Source organism: Peromyscus maniculatus, chromosome 22, assembly GCF_049852395.1.
Source record: "Peromyscus maniculatus bairdii isolate BWxNUB_F1_BW_parent chromosome 22, HU_Pman_BW_mat_3.1, whole genome shotgun sequence".
NCBI lineage: Eukaryota > Metazoa > Chordata > Mammalia > Rodentia > Cricetidae > Peromyscus > Peromyscus maniculatus.
In genome coordinates this window covers 46,770,967-46,791,200 of record NC_134873.1, presented here as the reverse complement: position 1 = coordinate 46,791,200, position 20,234 = coordinate 46,770,967, and the positions used below count along the sequence as shown (strand labels likewise).

At 38.7% G+C, this 20,234-nt stretch overlaps 1 long non-coding RNA gene across 1 annotated transcript; it reads right to left on the bottom strand.

The window, feature by feature from the left end:
* Nucleotides 1-7,184: 7,184 nt before the first annotated feature.
* LOC121825021 (uncharacterized) lies at nt 7,185-14,478 on the bottom strand. The gene is made up of 3 exons (XR_013047332.1): nt 14,403-14,478; nt 11,821-11,954; nt 7,185-7,290 (listed from the first exon to the last, which is right to left on the bottom strand). It is a non-coding gene; the product is annotated as an uncharacterized LOC121825021 (long non-coding RNA).
* Nucleotides 14,479-20,234: the final 5,756 nt, after the last annotated feature.

Genomic DNA, 20,234 nt, shown 5'->3' with positions numbered 1-20,234 from the left:
TGTCTGTGATGGTCCTTCATGGCTTTACTCTACATAGCACTTAGAGTAGGTTGGAACCTTCTGTTTATTTCTGGAGCTTTCATCTATTACTCTCATTAGATTATTTTGGCCTTGATATATTTATTTGATGTATTTGATTTTGTTTTCTGGAGGCTGTCCTAAGTCTTCATAAAATAAGGCAAGTGTGTTTGACTAAATGTAAGCACGCCTATTGTTCAAGCTGGGGATGATGGTATGTGATTTGTGACTATAAATGGTCAGAGAACTTTGTGTGCCATTCAGGTTTTACTTCTAGGGGAATAACTTTCTAATTGATGATTTCCAGTATACAATATTTGACAATATAGCTCAACTATTAGAATGTAATTTAAAACATAAAAATGGGTTCCTAGGATTTTTAGAATTATGTTAGTCAATGTTAATTTTTATTGTTAATATTAGTTATTTATTAAGACTTAATAATGTCTATTTTCAAGCATGTATTTCATTTTACCTTGCACATGTACATCTGTTACACACTTGTTCCTTGTTCCCTCTGTCGCTTTCCACTGGTCCCCTCCCCCTAAATAATCCTATCTCTGCTTGCATGCTACACATACACACAGGCTTATGCACGTTTAAATCTAGATTTCACCTGTGAGTGAATATATGCAAATTTGTCTTCCTCTTCCCATTGTTTTCTACGAGAAGCATCTTTAAAGTCTTTGGAAGAGTAAGCAACTGTTTAAGTGATAGTGAAACATTCTGTTATTTTCCATCTTGCTTTTGAGTGTTGGTCTCTCCAGCTTCCTTAACAGCATTGCTAAGCCTGCTCACTGTTTGAGGTTTTGATTATTGAATTTTCAGTGATTCAATTTAATCTATTTATTTTCAAGCATCCTTTTTCTCACGTTTGCTTACTTTTTGCTCAGATTTCCAAAACAAAAACTGAGCTTAGAGGTATTAAGTGTGATCGTTTTATATTCTGGGTCCACAAAAATCCTCAGTTCTAAGATCTTTTGGGTTTATAGTCTGGTCTTGAAGGTTTGAACACTACATAGAAGAATGAGTTTGTCATGGGGTTGAGTCTCAACTGGGAATTAAAAAACTGGTTACTCTCCATTGGAGCTGGGGGTAAGCAGAGACTGATCTCTCTTTCTCTGTGTGTTTGAGCATGAACAGCATGGTTCCTTGTGTGTGGGTCTTCCAGTTAGACCCTACTTGCTCTTGTGCTAAGAGTCTCTCCTTTAATCTGGGGACTCAAGAAACCACGGAAGTCCAGGGGCCCCGAGAGCTAGAAAGTGTACTTTAGCCTCTCCTTATTTTAGTTTTTTACTCACCACCCTAGGTTTCTGTTCTCTCCCACTTTTTAAAAGGACTCAAAGGAAGCCTATTTTCTGTTTTTCATTGTTTGGTACTGAGTCTGAACCCACTGTCTTGTTAACGCTAAGCCTGTGTTGGATAGTCAGAGTCTTATGCTCACTCCTTGTGTTTTCCTTGTTTTCTTTTTTTTTCTTTTTTTTTGTTTTTTTTTTTTTGGTTTTTCGAGACAGGGTTTCTCTGTGTAGCTTTGCGCCTTTCCTGGAACTCACTTGGTAGCCCAGGCTGGCCTCGAACTCACAGAGATCCACCTGGCTCTGCCTCCCGTGCTGGGACTAAAGGCGTGCGCCACCACCGCCCGGCTCCTTCTGTTTTCAAACTTGTTTAAACTATTTGGAGTGTCTCACAGTTCCATGTGACTTTTAGAATGACCTTCTAAGTGCCTGTAAAACCCAACTGGGATTCTAGCAGAGACTGAATGGATGCTGTGGATCGGTTTGTGGAACACTGTCACCTTAATCATTTTAATTTGCCCAATCAATGAATATGAGATGTCTTTTCAGTTATTGAGGTCTTGTTTTTCTTCCTGTCCCTTCCTCCCCTCCCCTCCCCTCCCCTCCCCTCCCCTCCCCTCCCCTCCCCTCCCCTCCCCTCTCCTCTCCTCCCCTCCCCTCCCCTCCCCTCCCCTCCCCTTCCTTCCTTCTTGCCTCTGCTTCCCTTCCCTAATCCTCATCTTGAGGTGTAGCCCAGAATGGCCTCCTGCCCAGAATGCTGAGCCTTTTGCTTCCCTCTCCTGATCCTAAAGGCTGGGATCCTAGATAGCCACACTAAGCTTGTTTACTTCTGTTCAATGAAATTTGTAAACATTTTTTTTCACTTTTTACCAAATTAATTCTTAAGTATTTTATTCCTTCTGGTGCTAATGAAAATTGAAGTGTTTTCTTATTTTCACTTTGGGTTGTTCATTCTAAACATAGAAATACGATTTGGATTTCCATAGAGTATCTCATAACCCTGCAAAGCTCATGTATTGGTTGTAATTATTTTTGTGAGTTACTCAAGTTTTTCTGTGTAAAATCATGTCATTCACCATTAAAGATAGTTTCACTCCTTGCTTCCCAGTCTGTATGCCTTTTGTTACTTTTTCTTGCTTAGTTAATGGTGAAAACCTCCTACATAATGGTAAATAGCGATGCTGCAGATGGACATTTTGTCTTGATCGTCATTTTAGGGGATGATGCTATCAGGTTTATAATTAAAGTTATGGCATTAGCTGTGAAGACTTCACAGATGTCCCTTATCTGCATCAACAAGTCCTTTCTTTTTCCAGTTTTTAGAAGACCTTCTTCTTATCAGAAAATGGGCTTAGAAAATGTCCTATTAATATCCAGTAGTATGATCAAGTGAGTTTTTTAAAAATTCTATTTATATTCTGTATTTTTTTAAAATATCAAATTACAAATCATCCTTACCTTTTGGAGAGGGGAAACTCACTTTACAATGGTATGTGAATTATTTTTATTTTTATTTTTATTTTTTTTTTTGTTTTTTCGAGACAGGGTTTCTCTGTGTAGCTTTGCGCCTTTCCTGGAACTCACTTGGTAGCCCCGGCTGGCCTCAAACTCACAGAGATCCGCCTGGCTCTGCCTCCCAAGTGCTGGGACTAAAGGCATGCGCCACCACCACCCGGCTGAATTATTTTTTTATGTCAGTTCACCAGTATGGTATTGAAGACTTTGATGTTTGTACTAAAAAAGTTCTACTTTGTTTTCTTTTTTCTTGTGATCTTTTTCAGGGCAATACTCATTCCAAAAGACGAATTGTGAAATTTTCTCTTTACTTTCTTTTGGAAAAGTTTATAAAACTTGATACATACACACACACACACACACACACACACACACACACACACACACGGATGTTTGTTGGAATTCAACAGTGATGCTACCATGATCTAGGTTTTTTTCTCCTGGGAAGTTTTTCATCATTTTATCAATGTTCTTTCTTAATATAGATCAATTTAGATTATAATTTTTTTTATCTTTTGCCTTATTGAATTTTGATATATTTTGGAAAATTTCTAATACCTTTAATTTTATAATTTATCATTTCATGTTACTCTTCTATAATAATTTTTATTTTTGTGAAGTTGATGGCAATATTCCATCCTGCAATTCTACTTTGAGTAATTCAAGGCTCTTTTTTTTTAAATCTCTGGTTAAAGGCTTGTTTATTTTGTCGATCTTTCCAAAGAATTAGTTTCAGATGCTTCAGTGACTTATCTTTACTTGTCTTCCATTTTCTATTTCATTTATGTATACCCATCATCATTATTATTTCTTTTACCTCCTTTAGATTAACTTTGGTGATTTATCTCAGACTCCTATAGTCATTGACGCTTTCTTGTCTAGGTATTTTCTGTTGTAAATTTTGTCGTGAGCTCTAGTTGAACTCTGTGCCCGTTGGTTTTGTGCTGCTGTGGACAAATGCGTGACACACAAATGAACACGTGTTTGGTTCAGTGTTTATGTTAATCTAGGGGGGGTTATTCTGGGATGCTTTTATTTATGAGTTCATTCCAATGATGCCGTTAAAAATAAAATAAAAGAAGAGGAATATGTATTGTATCGTTGGTTAGAAACTTCCATATATTTGTTTAGTCTGGAGAGCTTAGCACGTATTAAGACCTTTACCCCTCCCCTCCTGTTTGTGCTCATGAAACATCGCACATTGTTAAATGTGACCTCACAAAATTAAAATAGTTATGGCCCTTCTATGAACTCTTACCGTCAAAGAAGCCGAGAGAAGAAAGACAGGGATGTATTTTACAGGTTTTGTTTTATTATTCTGATTAGGTTTTGGGCTTATTTATGTATTTGTTGCTCTATGTATGGTGAAGCATTTATAGTTACTTCCTTAATCTGATATGGTTTTGTTCCTCCTCACCTGCTCTGCTCTATAATTACAGGTGTGCTGCATCTCTCTATATCCTGGAAACTTAGTCTATCTACCCTCTCATTATCTACAGGTGGCCTACACTGAGGACGTCTAAACGAGTTAAGGAGACCACTAACTATGCAATTACTCTCATTAGTGTTCTGTGTTTCTTGTGGCTATCAGTTAAGCCTGTGTTTACTTCCACCACAAAATAACTCCCTTTAGCGTTTCTTGTCAGTAGCGTCAAGTGATCTCAGTTTTTAATGTGAAAATATTCTTATTTTAACTTTCACATTGTAAAAGAAGTTTGAATTCGCTGGGTCTCCGGATGAGTGGATTAAAATTTATAAAGGGATTTGGGAAGTTCCCATCATTATTTCTTTGAGTCTTTCTTCTTCTTCCCTCCTCTACTAGTACTATTATGTTTTTGTCAGTGTGCTTAACGTCTTCATAGCTCTCTGCTCCCTTTTCTTCATATTTTCCCTCCCTCGGGTTGCAGATGGTTTTCATCGTTCTGTCAAATCTTCTGTTGAGCACATCTTGCAAATTTTTCATTTCGTTCACGATACCTTCCAACTCAAGAATTTCTCTCTCCCCTTTCATTTCCTTAATGATTTCTTGTGTTGATATTCTTCATGTGACATACCTATTCTATCTTACTGTATTTGTTTGATTATGCTTTCCTTTAGTTCTGAAGATGTGCTCAGTATCTTTATTCAAAAGGCTTTGTTAAATTTTAGCATGGGTTGTTCTCACCCACAGTTTCCTTGATTTCCTCCATTTCAACACATTTTTTTTTTTATGTTGTTGTAACTCTTTTTGTCTTATAACCCGGGTATTTTATATAATATTTTGTTGCCTTGGCCCTAATGCACCTTCTTCTGGGCTTTGTTATTGGTATTTTCTTGTTTATTTTTTAATGATTAACTGCAGCTCCTGTGTAAGGTCTGTTGTTCCACGAAGTGTGAAGTGTCTCACATTACTTTTTCAAGGACACAGGCTTGAGATTCCCCGAAGTCACCCTGATTCGACAAAGTCAACTTTTAAAAGTTGATTTATTCGATTATGTTCGGCAATACTCCAGGGTGTAGATTACTCCTCAGAATGACTAAGTGCATTTGGCTATTTATGGTCATCTTTGAAGGGATAGTGTTTGAGACATTTTATGACCTAAGAGAACTTCTCCCAGCTGTCGTTTTTTTATCACTGCTCCTTAGGCAAATCATCTAGTGACAGTCTAGCCTGTGGGTTCAATGACATCTGCTCCTCTGGTCTCAGGGGCCTTATGTCATACCTTTGGAGGATATCCTCAGGCTTCAACTTTTCCACACTCCTGTTGCAGTGAAGTCAGTTCCTTTAGGGACAGGTCAGTGACTCTATTCTATTATCTGTCTCTCCTTATGCAAAAATCTCTGAGGCCTGGCTCTGAAAATATGACGATGACGTCTTGAATCTCCTGAGGACTGAGTACCGTGGCTTACTCCTTTTCTCCATTCCATACCTGTCCAGGTAGCTGTTCTTAGACTAATCAATACTAGTTTAGATGGATGAGGTAATGTGAGACCTTAACAGCCTTTGCAGGGAATACAGCTGGAATAGTAAAAGAATAAGGGTGTCTACCTACCATGTATATGGTAGGTAGATACCACAATTAACTTATTTTTAAAGAAGACAACAGAAGAATATTTTACCTTCTGTAGACCAAGGATAGTTTAGGGATGTTTGCCTGATCTTGTTTTGGTGATCCTGAGCACACATAACACTTTTTTCTTATTGGTTCAAAGCTCTTTGTGTGTTGAATTCTGGGATGCATTGTAGTGTCTAAATTAAAGCACATAAATGTTTATTTTTTTTATATAATAGTTGCTATTCAGAAGTGTCCCTCTGCTATAAAACTGGCAGCCCTCCCAAACCTGGATACATAGTAGCAAAAGTGACAAGACTAACTATCTTTCCACATTGACAAAAATATGTCTGTTCTAGCAGAATGTGGGGTTTCTATACTTCCTGGTAGGTGTATGTAATCCCTAATACACCAGTCCTTTGTTCCTGGATTCTGTGGCTTTCCTCACATACTTCTCTGACATCTTACTCATGACACTTCAAGAAATGTTAAAGGTTTCTTTTGGTTCAGAACTGATTCACTTAGGTAATTATCTCACCATCCCACTGGGGTTCAATGAGTAGACAGATTATGATGACTTTTCAGAAGGGAAGTTAAAAAAATTGCTTGTGACTAAGAAGGAAAAAAATGAAGAACAATTGCTTTGACTAAGGCAAAGGGGAGAAGCCATTTATCCTATGTTGAAAGTTCACAGGCAGCAATTCTAAAAGCTTTTCTGGTTGCACAATCATTTGCATTGGCACATGATTGTTTTTTATCTCTATATGTACATATTAGTTAATTATAAATTGTGTTACTTCTTATAATAGCACTATATATAGAATATCCTCTTTTCCTTGAGTGCACTCATTGTTTAATGGCATTTTAAAAAGCAAAGAGGGTTACTTATACCATTTTGCACTCTGAATTTTTTGCTTGTTTGTTTGTTATGAGACAGGGTTTCTCTGTGTTGTTTTGGTGCCTGTCCTGGATCTTGCTCTGTAGACCAGGCTGGCCTCGAACTCACAGAGATCCACCTGGCTCTGCCTCCCCAGTGCTGGGATTAAAAGTGTGTGCCACCATCGCCCGCTGTACTCTGAATTTTAATTATACATTTTGTTCATGTTTCTGTTGCATTATTTGATGCAGGAAATTGATTATTGATTTAGGAAAATCAAGGTGCTGTTTGGTATAGAGGAATAATAAAATTCAAGAAAATAACTATCTCCTGGTTTAGAACATAAGAATCGTGAAACTCTCATATTCGATGTCTAAAGCACTTTGGGATTTTTATTTTCTAATTTTTTTGGTGGGGACAAAGTGTTATTATGACACCCAAGCTCACCTGGAAATCACCACATAAATGAGGCTGGCCTTGAACTCAGAGACATTGACCCCTCTCCTCCTCTTAGTGTTGGGATTAAAGGCATGGACCATTGTGCTCAGTTTTTCTAGATTCAAAAAATTTCCAATTAGATATGTATGATGTATTGTAATAACAACTAAATAACAACAAGAAAATTAAAAAAAATAGCTAAGATTACTTTGAAGCTATCATTTTTCATAAAGCATAACCTGGATCTTTTAAAATGTCAGGTTTAAATAAGGTAATCTATATTTCATATGTGTCTATCACTCCCAATTTCCATCCACTGTACTTGTGGGGACACTTCAAATCAATGACCACTTGAAAGTATTTTGGAAGTATTTCTTGAGTTAGAAGTAATTTTTAGAATAAAAAGACACATTTAGACCCCCCTGTTAGTTGTCTTTCAGATATCTGGAGAAAAGAGAAGTAACAGTGATAGGAGAGATAATTTTCAGCAGTTTCCCTGTTGATACTTTAATTCTATCATTCATCGATGCCTGTTTTTTAAAAAGCATCTCTTATACTTCAAAGACCGAGGGACAGTAAGACAATGTAATCATTGCTCCTATAGAGCTCCCAGTGAGTGTGAAAGATAATAGCGCAAACAATGACATTAATAGAGTGATTGATGACAAGTGGCAATCCTGAGCAGCAAAATAAATAAAATAAAATAAAACTGGGGTGGGGTATGGCAGCCTGAGAGCTTGAGTCAAGGATCTTATCTTGGGAGAACTATCACTTAGACTTAGCATTCAGGGGTACTATGTGAGTGAAATGATGTTGTAGTTAAATGTAGCTAAATGAAGAGAAAAGTTAGTAGGAATCACACATGCACATGTGTGGAAAAGCTAAGCTCTCACGGGTAGCAGATGTAGTGTTTGTGGCTAGACCTTTGAATACCTGTGAAGAGTAGCAGGTGAACCAGAGAGGAGAGACAATAGTTAGAACATGATTCCAAAGGCGACAGGAAACCTTTCTGCTCTACCTAGAGAAACATGATTATTAAGTTTTCCTAACTGTCCCCAAAGTAACTATCTCCCTTGAAAAATCATCGTAGGTATGACGTGGACAGATTCACCTTTTCCTGACCAGCCATCGGTTCTCTATTTCACTTCATAATATGTAGGCTCAACTCAGGTTTTCACAACCATTTGTTTAAGTTAATAATCCAAGCACAATTTCTTTTCTTCAATCTTAAATACCAGGTGGTGTGATTGTGCATTGATGTGCATCTGTTATTTGGGAAATTACCACTATTGTTGCCACCTGACAAATTGCTAACAGACACAAAGGAGAGAGGTGCCGGGTACCACAGCCATTTCACTGCTTCCTTTAGCGTTTCCCTCCACCCCCGCCGTCAATGTCATTATTATTTTATCTGCTCCGTGTTAAATCACCATCTAATTATACACCTTCACGGTGACTTATGCAGTCAAGCACGTCTCAATCTTAAGTTCTAAAAGTAACTCCACTGAGTCAGCCAGAGTGTTTCCTTGACCTTCCTTTTCCCCTCTGGTTGTTCGGGATTTTTTTTTTTTTTACAGCGATGTGCTCTGTGAGAGTTTGTTGGTTACTTGGGTAAGGTTGAAGAATGCGCAGCAAATAAAACCACAATCTTCCATTCTCCCCATTCCCAAGTCAGGTGACTTGGCTACTTTTCTAGTTTCTAATGCACATTTCTGCCAAGAAGGCAGTGAGTGACCATGTTTAAGCTGAAGGGTGACTCTTGAGCATTTCACTAAATACAATGAAATATAATGAAAATATTTTGTATTTGGGGGTCAAAGTTCTTTGCATAGTTAGAAATCAACTAAGCTGTATTTTGTAAGTTGTCAGATGATAAGAATCTGCTGTGGGATGGTCTGTATGTCAAATTGCTCTGATTGGTCAATAAATAAAACACTGATTGGTCAGTGGCCAGGCAGGAAGTATAGGCGGGACTAACAGAGAGGAGAATGGAGAGGACAGGAAGGTGGAGGGAGACATTGCCAGCCGCCGCCATGACAAGCAGCATGTGAAGATGCCGGTAAGCCACAAGCCACGTGGCAAGGTATAGATTTATAGAAATGGATTAATTTAAGATATAAGAACAGTTAGCAAGAAGCCTGTCATGGCCATACAGTTTGTAAATAATATAAGCGTTTGTGTGTTTATTTTATAATTGGGCTGTCGGACTGCCAGGGCTCAGTGGGACCCGGAGAGAAGCTCTTCAGCTATGAGAATCAATTTTTGATATCTAAGGATACAATGTCTTAAATTGTTTGTTGGCCCTAAATTATTAAAGGAAGATAATTTGACATGACTTCCATAAAATACCGTGTTTTTTCCCCTGTATGTAGTTAATGACGGGAATTTGATACTTAGAAACTGTCTATTGTAACTGACTGGAAAATTCCAGGCAGTATTTTAGGAAGAGATCCAGAAAGCACATTGATTTTGATGCTTTACATTAAGAATTTTAGTTGGCTAGACTACACAGGTAACTCATTTCCTAGTGGTCCCCTGTATATTTCCAGGGGTTTCATGCCTTCATTTTTCACTTTTTATGCATTTTAAATCTGGTGCACTTATAAAAATACCAAAGATTTTTATAAGTTCATTAATAATAATAATAATAATAATAATAATAATAATAAATCTCCTGGGATCATCACCTGTTCCCATTTATCAGCATTGGCAAGGAAAAGTGGTACATTTTTGTTTTTGTTTTTCTTAATGAAAAGGCAGATGCTTGAACAGATGTTTCATAGATGTAGAAGATACACTGAACTTCACCAGTGAATGAATGCCCGAGTGCTCTCTGCATATACAACAACTGATACAAATTCTTGGCTTTCTTGACCATTACATTTCTTGAAACCAAGAAATTCCAATTATTTAACTCTCCAGCTAAGTAATCAATGTATAATGATAGCTCACAAAGGCACATCTGTTTTCATCCTTGTGTATTTTTTTGAGAACAATTACTTAAGAATGGAAGGACACATTTGTGTGTGTGTGTTTCTATAGACTAAATTAGTACATACCCTTAATTATTAACTGGATAAAGATCCGAGGACTCTGAGATTCATACAACTGGAAGTAGTAGTCAAAATTCAAACTCAGCTTTTGCTGACTTCTAAGCACATTTATCTCTTGCCCTCTTTATCAGCAGGAATATTTCCACACAAATTTCATGATGAAAATGCAAGATATGTTCTTTTATAATTTTGTGAAGAGATGTTGTCCAAGACACTCAGGAAGGTAGCCACCGTAACCTTAAGGTATCTGGCATCGATTAGAAAGAGAAAGCACTGGAACTCAATTAAGTTGATAGAGCCAAAGGGAATTTCAGATGTCATGTGTCCTTGGAAAAAATATCCAATGGGTTTTGAGTCAATTTTCTGAAGATAAAAGTAGCCACAATGTGCTTATGCGGGTGACCAGGCAGTACCAGCGGTTTCTGTTGTATTCTAAGGTGAGTTTTTTTTTTTTTTTTTTTTTTTTTGGTCACGATTTTGAACCAATGCCCTGTCTCTGGAAGCACCCTTCTCCTCAAGAGGAGTTAATCTTATGAAGGCCACTCATTGCTTTTTGTTTGCAAATCTTTCTAGTTGTTGCTTGTCTGAAGCCACAACTCTCTGGGGATGTGGGAGATTACAGAGTGTGTCTTACAATTACATTTCAGACTTTTTAGCATCTTGCTACCAGTCAGCTTCACACAAAAACACTTGCTTTTTCAAGCAGCAGCGAGGGCTTTATCTTTTCAGAAAGGAAGGTGTTATTGATGTTTCATTTTAGTCTCTTGGAATTAATTAGGAAAGAAACAAAACATGATTTTCACTTGTTCCCCTTAATGAGTGCTCTTCCTTGTTCAAAAATCAAAGCTGAACAACTTGTCTACTGTTGCCTGAATTATTCCACCCAACCAGGCAACCCTTTCCCCATTTTCTCTTCTTACACATCCCTCATATCTCGTCAAGTATCTGTTCACTCAACCTTCCTCTAGTCATCCATTTATCTGTCCTTCCATCCATCCCTTCATTTCTCAGCACATTAGTCAGCCCCAGTGATCATTCAACTCACTGTATTTATTCATCATTGAAAGAATTTATAAAACAGTTGATGTTTTCATGTGCGTGTATTTATTTCATTACAATAAAAAGTTATTACTGAAAATTTCCAATATTCAGCCCTATATATATATCCTGATGGTGCAAATATAAATTGATGCATACTCATAAAGATAATTTGGCAATGACTTTGAAAATTTAAAATGCATCTACTTTATGACCCAGTGAATTCACCAGCAATAATTCACTCAGTACATGTTTGTATAGGCAAAGGCATATGAATAAAGATAGGAACAAATGTTGAACTACAGATAAACTAGACAACAATAAACATTTGCTAACAATAGGCAGCTATGTTCTTTTAAATTCAAGTTAAATAGTTTCCCAGTCTTAATCTTTTCAATATCATTTTATGTACTAATTAAAATAGACAAAATAATGACATTTCTTTGACAATTTACTTTTCAGGTAACAAACCTTTCTGCTCTATTCTTTCACTAAGTTTATATATTCATGAACTTTTTAAAGACTTAGTTGTTTTATGTGTATGAGTGTTTTACCTGCATGTACGTAAGTGTACCAAGTGCATGCTTGGTTTCTATGAAGGTCAGAAGAAGACACCAGACTCCCTGGAACTGGAGTTATGGATGATTGTGAGTTACCATGCGGGTGTTAGGAACCAAACCCAGGTCTTCTGAAAGAGAACAAATGCCCTCAAGCACTGAGCCATGTCTTCAAGATTCAAATACATGTTTGTATTTAACAAATATGATATTAAGCTCTTACTATATAGTTGGCAATTTTCAAAGCAGTGTTTTTTTTTTTTTTTGTTTTTGGAGTGCATTATGACAAAAGACACATGAAACCTAAAATAGGCATAAAAATTAAGCAAAGTATATAGGACACAATGGGTGGTTTGGGGGAAAATGAGCAAGTGTTTAGAATTCAGGGGATGAGAGAAACAGAATTTTTTCCCCCCGCTTCTGTCTCCTGATGTATTCTAGACTGGCCTTGAACTTGTGACCCTCCTACTTCAACTTTCCAAGTGCTGGGGTTATAGCACCACCATACACAGCCCTAGGATTAGGGGCTATTTCATTGAATATTTGGGCAAAGACATAAAGGGGAAGGCTGAGTTGGCCAAGCAGGTAGATCAAGCCTGTGAAGGCGGTAGGGTTGAAGGGAAGAATAGGCAAAGAATAAGAGGAGTCAAAGCCAGATGAGTAACAGGAGTGCGGGCCAAATGCAACCTTAGAGAACATTCTAAGGACTGCTGCTCTTAAATGAGCTGGGAACTACTGGAGACTTTTGAGCAGAGACCACATGTAGGCTCTGGTCTATTTGTTCAAGGGAGGATGTGTTATAAAAGAGATTACAGGACAGATTGTAGGCCAGAGATGGTGGCAACTTAAATAAGAGTGACAATAAAGACTATCATAAGGTCACAAGGCCAAGAGTAGAGTTGGATGAGTTTCCTAACAGGTTCGGTGTTAGATTTAAAAGCAAAGCATCAACCATGATTCTCTATCAGTTCAAATAAAGAAAACTAAGTGGACCAGATTGGAAAGGGAGATTGGATGTTCATTTTGGGGATAACTTCAATGTAAGATGTCTAGGATCCATGCTGATGGAAGTTTAAAGCTAGAATACAGGACAGAAGTCTAGTCTAGAAATTAAATCTAAGAGTCATCGGCATATAGGGACTGTCTAAAACCCTGAAGCTGCATGGGATGGGAATAGGAGTCCTCAAATCCTAACACTGGTAGTGGAGGTGAAGCCAGGCAGGACTGTGTGGAATGTCTGGTGGCGTAGGTAGAAAACAAATGGAGTATTTCCACCTCAGTGTTTTGTCCTAGCTCTGTGATAAAATGTCACACGTGTGGAGGTCAAGTAAATTATTTTTATTGTTGATTAAATTTACCTTTGGATAATTTCATGGAAGCATATAGTGATTCTATTTCCTCTCACTCCCCACCCTCTCTTACCTCCCTTCCATGCCTATTTCCCCACAGAGGTTTCTCTTTCACACTCAAGCAGTTTTGCTTTGTTTTATGGCACTCTGGTTTAACTTCTCATTTTCTAACTTCTCTATAAGCTAATGGAAGCAGATACAATTCAGTTTCATGTTTCTTTACCTAGATCAGAGAAGTACCTGGCATATAGTTCATGCTTAATAGATAACAGTTGACTGAAGGCAGGAAGCTTTAATGAGTAGCGTTACTATGCGAGGGTCTGGTTTGCTTGCTGTTCAACAGAAGCTGGATTAGTTGAAAGGAGCGAGAAGGACAGAGAAAGACCTCTATTACAACAAGGCGGTTGACCGGAAAATGGAGGACAGTCTCCCTAGAAGGGTCACCTTGCTGAGAAGCTGACTCAGGGGCAGTGTGTATCAGATATGGGATCTCAGACTTTCAGGCGCTCTTACAGACAGCTGCTTATAACCCGGTGACGCATATCAGATCATAACCAAATTGTTCCTCAGTTCTGCAGTCTCAAGTACAAAGATCATGAGTTCCTCAGGCTAACTTTGTCCATGCTACATTTGCCTGTGTGCAATTCCTGACATCTTACACAGCAGACAGGATGTGGTAAGTAGCTGCCCCCAGGCTCCATTCCTGACCAAAAACCTCAAGGTAAGGACAGAAAATATACTTCATCATATTATTATGGAAGACAAGAGTCAGGGGGTTTCAACGGGGATCTGCTCTCTACCAGTGTTTACTGTTTTGATTATATAAACATTCATGGTTTTCATATTTTGGTGTATTTTTTGGGGGGAATGTTTTGTGGAGCCCAGGATGGCCTTGCACTGTAGCTGGGGATGGTCTTGAACGTCTGCTCATCCAGTTTAGCTTGCTATCCATTTTTCCCCCTGTGATACAAGAAAGCACTCAACCCATTGCTTTCTATTACCCTGGGAGTAACTGGGTATTGTAGATGTAGTTTTCCTGCCTTGTCCACAGTCAGGACAAATCTTTGTCACCCGCCAGTCCCACAGCCGCTCAGACCTAACCAAGTAAACACAGAGACTTATATTGCTTACAAACTGTATGGCCGTGGCAGGCTTCTTGCTAACTGTTCTTATAGCTTAAATTAATCCATTTCCATAAATCTATACCTTGCCACGTGGCTGGTGGCTTACCGGTGTCTTCACATGCTGCTGGTCATGGTGGCAGCTGGCAGTTGGCAGTGTCTCCCTGCCTCAGCCTTCCGCTTCCCAGAATTCTCCTCTCTCCTTGTCCCACCTACTTCCTGCCTGACCACTGGCCAATCAGTGTTTTATTTATTGACCAATCAGAGCAATTTGACATACAGACCATCCCACAGCAGGGTATTTTCTGGGAGACAAAAATTTCAGAGGTTATAGTACATGGTGATATACACCTGTCACACCAACACTTGGGAGGAAAAGGTAAACAATACAGAGGTCAAGATCATCCTTGGCTACATGATGACTTCCAGGCCTTCCTGTGTTATTACATGAGACCCTATCTTAACAGCAACAAAATTGAAGGTTATTGATAATCTTAATGTAAAGCCTGGAGCATCTATATGGACAATTTACACTTATGTTTTTAGCCACTAGGTAATATTTAAGGCAGTTTTAAATTAGTGTTTTCCTTAGAATAGTAGAAACAGATTCTTAATAGCATATTGTACTTGAATATACATAGATACTCTAAAAAAATCTAAGCAAAGATTTCAGACACTAGTTATAAGTTCTACTTTGGGTTTAAATTGAATGCATGTATAGTTGTATATTTTGCTTAGAATGTATATGCAGTCATGCTCCTGATGTCAAACATTAAAACCCATTTCATCAGGTCTATGAGAAAGTACTCTAAAGAGTATCCCATGTAGAAATAAAGAATGACGGTGACTATAATTCAATGATACAAACAGCATGAGTATTCTACATTGCCACCTTCAGCCACATCCTCATGATTCAAAAATCTAAATGAAAATGAAAGAAAAAGCCCTGCTTCCCCAAGAAAAGTCTGGGGTCTGTTTTGTTTTGGCCAACTACTCCTGGGCACAGTGCTTGCCCTGGAGCGTGGTTGATACATCTAGTGATACTCCACAGAAGACTTATTTCCCCTTTTCCAGAAGTATTAATTGCAGATAGCTTCTTGGTTAGGGGTGGGAATTCATGTCCATTTCCCCTTTTCTGTGTTGGGACTTTGTCTGGTATGAAGTTGTGCATGTTCTAGTCGTAGGGGCATAGTCAGAGAAGGGTAGGTATGGTGATATTTTAATTGTACTGAAATGTGATTTTATTTGTATGTTAATAAATAAAGTTGCCTGGGGGTCAGAGCTAATAGCAAGCCATAGCAGAGCTGGGCGTGCAACCGCTTGGGGCTACAGGTAGGTATGGAGGTTGGTAGGATCTGAGAGAAACTGGGGAACTGAAAAACAGATTAAAATATATTGTATGAAAAAATTAAAAAAAAAAAACCAACAACCCAGAATACAGCACACAAACAAAAACTCGTGTGTGTGTGTGTGTGTGTGTGTGTGTGTGTGTGTGTGTGTGTGTACACAGCAAGCTTTCTTGGTTCTTTCTTCACCAGGCCAGCACGTGACTCTCTCTGGGCATGCCTGTTGCCAGGTGAAACCGAAGTTGAAGATAAGGCCTGACCCAACTTTGGCCTATTAACTACTGAGTCAGAATACATCTTGGGACAGAAGATGCCAGAAGCAAATATTTTGAAATATCTGAAAGCAAAGGTTAAACATGTTGACAATAACAAACACACTGGGCTCCGTTGGCCATTTCCATGCCTGCTTTAGAGGTTGCCTTATTCTCTGTGCAAATATTTGTTGACTTGGGAACCCGCAAAAGGACAAAGAAGAAATGAACCTTTGTCCGTGACCTTACGCTTTGGCTTATAGTCATTAAAATGATAAGACCGAATGAGCTGACTTTTGTTTGGCTATTTTCATTTCTCTTTTCCTCTTCGACTTTCCCTAGACACGTCTTCCATTGTTAATACTCTCTATAGTTCAAAAATCTTTTCAGATGTAAAATTCTCTCTTTCAGTTATCGGTTGGCTTTAATTTTTAATGCTTTTCTTCCCCAACTCTCTTAGTTGGAGTTTTCTTTTCGGTGGATCTAATCTCCCTGGCAGCTGGCTTCGTCTGTATCACTTCATCCTGCTCACATAAATATTGTCAAAACATTCCCTTCTATTTAACCCCAGAGACAGCGCTAATAGATGAAAAATGGGTTACACCTTTTCTTTCTTTCAGAGAGTTGGTAGCTGCTTCTCATGACGTGTTTGTATCTTAGCAGCTGCTAGGCTTAGAAAATATTGATATCTGATGCCTAGGTCCTTTTCTGGTTATCATTGAGTATATATTTTTCTATCCATTTGACTATTAATATTTTGCATTTTATGATATTTTATGGTGATATTTTATTGTGATTGCCCTTAAGCTGTAATTTTGTTTTATAAACTATCTTCATGGCACGTAATCTTTTAACTCATGACCATGGTCTCAGTTATTTAGAAGCAGTGCTACCCTAGTTTAAAGACTTGCTCTACGAATTCTTTCTTATTTCATTTTACTTTCATTTTTAAAAATTAAAATATAGTTAGATCATTTCCTCCCCCTCTTTTTTTTTTAACCTCTACTCCCTCCCATGTTCTTTCCTCAACCTCTCTTAAATTCATGGTCTCTTTTTCTTTAATTATTATTGTCACACACACAAATATATAAATATACAAATATATAAATGCAAACTGTTGAGTCTATTTAGTGTTGCTTGTAGGTGTATGTTCTCATGACTGACCACTTGGTATTAGATAACCCCAGGGAAGACTAGTTCTTGCTCTCAGTGGTCCTGAATTGGCTGTAGCTCTTTGTCTAGGAATTGGGCCCTGTGAGATTTTTTTTCTTCCATCTCAGCACATCAATTGGAGTTGTACTCACTAAGGTCTTGTTTAGGCAGCTGTATTGTTAAGGTTTCCAGGGTATGGTGGTTTGAAAGAAAATGGCTCCCAAAGGGAGTGGGGCTATTACGAAGTGTGGCTTTTTTGGAGTAGGTGTGGCCTTGGTGGAGGAAGTGTGTCACTGTGGAGATAGGCTTCGGGGTCTCATATGTGCTTAAGCCAAGCCCACTGTCTCAGTTCACTTCCTATTGCCTTTGGATCAAGATACAGAATTCTCCAGCACCATGCCTGCCTGCATGCTGCCATACTCCCAGATGCCATGTTCCTTGCCATGATGACAATAGGCTAAACCTCTGAAACTGTAAGCCACCACCTCAATGAAATGCCCTTTTAAGAGTGGTCATGGTGTTTCTCAACAGCAATAGAAACTCCAACTTAGACAATGGGTTCAGCTTTCCTGTCATTTCTAGGAGACGCAATCCTGTTGTAGACTCTCTGGTTCTTTGGCCCTTACAATCCTTCTGTCCTCTCTTCAGTGATGTTCTCTGAATCTTAGGCGTGGTGGTTGTGTTGCTGCTGTATCAGCTGCGGACAGGCACCCCAGGATCAGCTGTTCTCTGCATTTTGAGAACTTGTGAGCCACCGTGTGGTTGTTGGGAATTGAACTCAGGACCTCTGGAAGAACAGCTAGTGCTCTTAACCACTGAGCCATCTCTCCAGCCAACAAGTTGTGACTTCCTATAATAGTATCTTCTATAATAGTGTCTGTATGAAGAGATGCTTCTTTGATGAGGTGTGAGCTTCACTCATCTGTGGGTCTAGTCTAAGTATTTAGAATGCAGTTAGGAATTATACTAGGTTAGGAAAGTGGCTGTAGGAGGTTTTCTTCTAAGATCTGTGCCTCACTAGCCCTAGGTAGGTTTCCAGTACCAGGCATGATTTTCCTCCCGCTGAGCAGGCCTTGGGTCCAGTTAGAGAGTTAATGTTACCACAAAGGTATGAGTGCCACTATTGTACTTTTGTGGATATCAAGAGCTACTATTGTACTTTTGTGGATATCGGTTCTTTTTTTTGTAAGTCTTTTTCTTAAAAAAAAGATTTATTTATTTATTATGTATAGTGTTCTGCCTGAGTATATGCCTGCAGGCCAGAAGAGGGCATCAGATCCCATTCTAGATGGTTGTGAGCCATTATGTGGTTGCTGGGAATTGAACATAGGACCTCTGGAAGAGTAGTCAGTGCTCTTAACCGCTGAGCCATCTCTCCAGTCCCAGGATATCAGTTCTTATTATATATAGAAAAGGAAAATATTACCTGATTTGGAGAAGAATCAATAAAAGGTAAGAAACCAACATCACTTCATCTGTTGTGTTTCTACTCTTTCCTTAGGACAACTACACAAGGTTTGAAAGTTTATATAAATGTCAGATTTTTCACAATAATATGACACTCAGCTTTTCAGGAACCTCCCCAAAAACCAAATAGGAAAACACATCTTAAAATATAAAAATGTATATTTTACTAATATATACTTCTAAGTTTATCCAAATGGTGCTCTGTCTAGGAAACACATTCTCAATGTGTTTGCTGAAGATCTTGGTTAGTGATAACTTTATTCACTTTAATAACTTTCTGTTATTTTGTCATAAATGGGTATCCCTTAGATTCCATGCCTTCTTTGGATCTAGTCAAAGGATCTTTATGTTAATTTAGTTGAGACCCTTGTATCAGGCAGAAAAAAGTAACATTGATGGTTTGTGAAGTTTTGGGCTTGATGTAGTGTGGGGCCTAAACCCAAGGAGACTGGCTTGCTTAAAGCTGGTGGTCTCATCTTCCATGTATCTCAGAGTCATCTGGAGGGGTTCAGAAGCTGCATGTGTTTGAGCCCAAAGAGTAGAAATTTCATTAGAATTGACTAGAGAAGGGAACAGGCCAGAATGGAGTATTTCAAATCCCTCTGAGTGGATTCTAATGCATACAGTTCCTAACCACTGACTTAATAATCCGATCTGGCCCAGGTATGCATACAGCCCAACTCTGTCTGTAAGGCCTGGACAAACCCTGCAATGGTTCTTCTCCTTGGAGCACTAAAACGTGACTTAACGGCTGGCTCCCCAGTAGCTAAGTTTCCTTCGTCCTTTCTGTTGGTAGAGCTAGCGTATGCCATTCTTCTGAGAACAAATATAAATGTCTGAATTATTGATGAGCGTCTGGGTGAGAGGATTACGGACTAGGGAGAGCAGAGTGTGTCCCTTACAAGGCGGAACAATAAAAGAGAGCACGTGTGCTTTTGTCCCCAAATCTGGCAAAGCATGCTGCTGATCCGACGGTATCCATCACGCCGGCCTCACTCCCAAACTTATTATTGCCTTGTCTGTAGCGATGTGACAGTAAGTAGCCCATAGACTGTGTTATTTATTTGTTTATAGGTTAATTGTTCAGAATATTGATCTCCTGGGCTCATTTTCCCATTCCTTCTCAAACACCCTTTCAAACCAACAAACATAAAATAGGACAGCTTCTTCTCCTACGCAGGGGACTCGTAAATGATGCAGAGGCTTTCTATTTGGTTTTAAAAATCACTCTCTTAAGGAAGAAATATTCATTATGAACATTGGGACCACGTTAGAAGCTATTCCTGCTTTATGCCCTGAGTTTTTGGGTCTGAGAATCTAATCGAATTTTTGACCACTTGTAATTTGGTTAAGATTGCTATTTGTATGTTTATATAAAAAAATGTTTAAATTGCAACGTTGGGACGCCGAGGAAATGGCTCAGTAGGTAGGATAGATTGCTGACCAATCATGAGGATCTGATGAAAAACTCTACAAGCCATGCGGAGATTCAATTGTGGTCATGTATTCCTGTAACTCCAGTGTAATGTAGGAGTAGAGACAGAATCATTACTGGAGCCTGCTAACCACTAGACCAAGTCCAGGTTCAATGAGAGACCCTGTCTCAAAGGAATAAGGTGGGAGAGTGGTAGAGAAGAATACCCAGCATCCTCCTCTGGCACTTTTCAATGCCCATGGATGCTTCCCTTTCCACATGTGTATACCATATACACACTCACCACACAT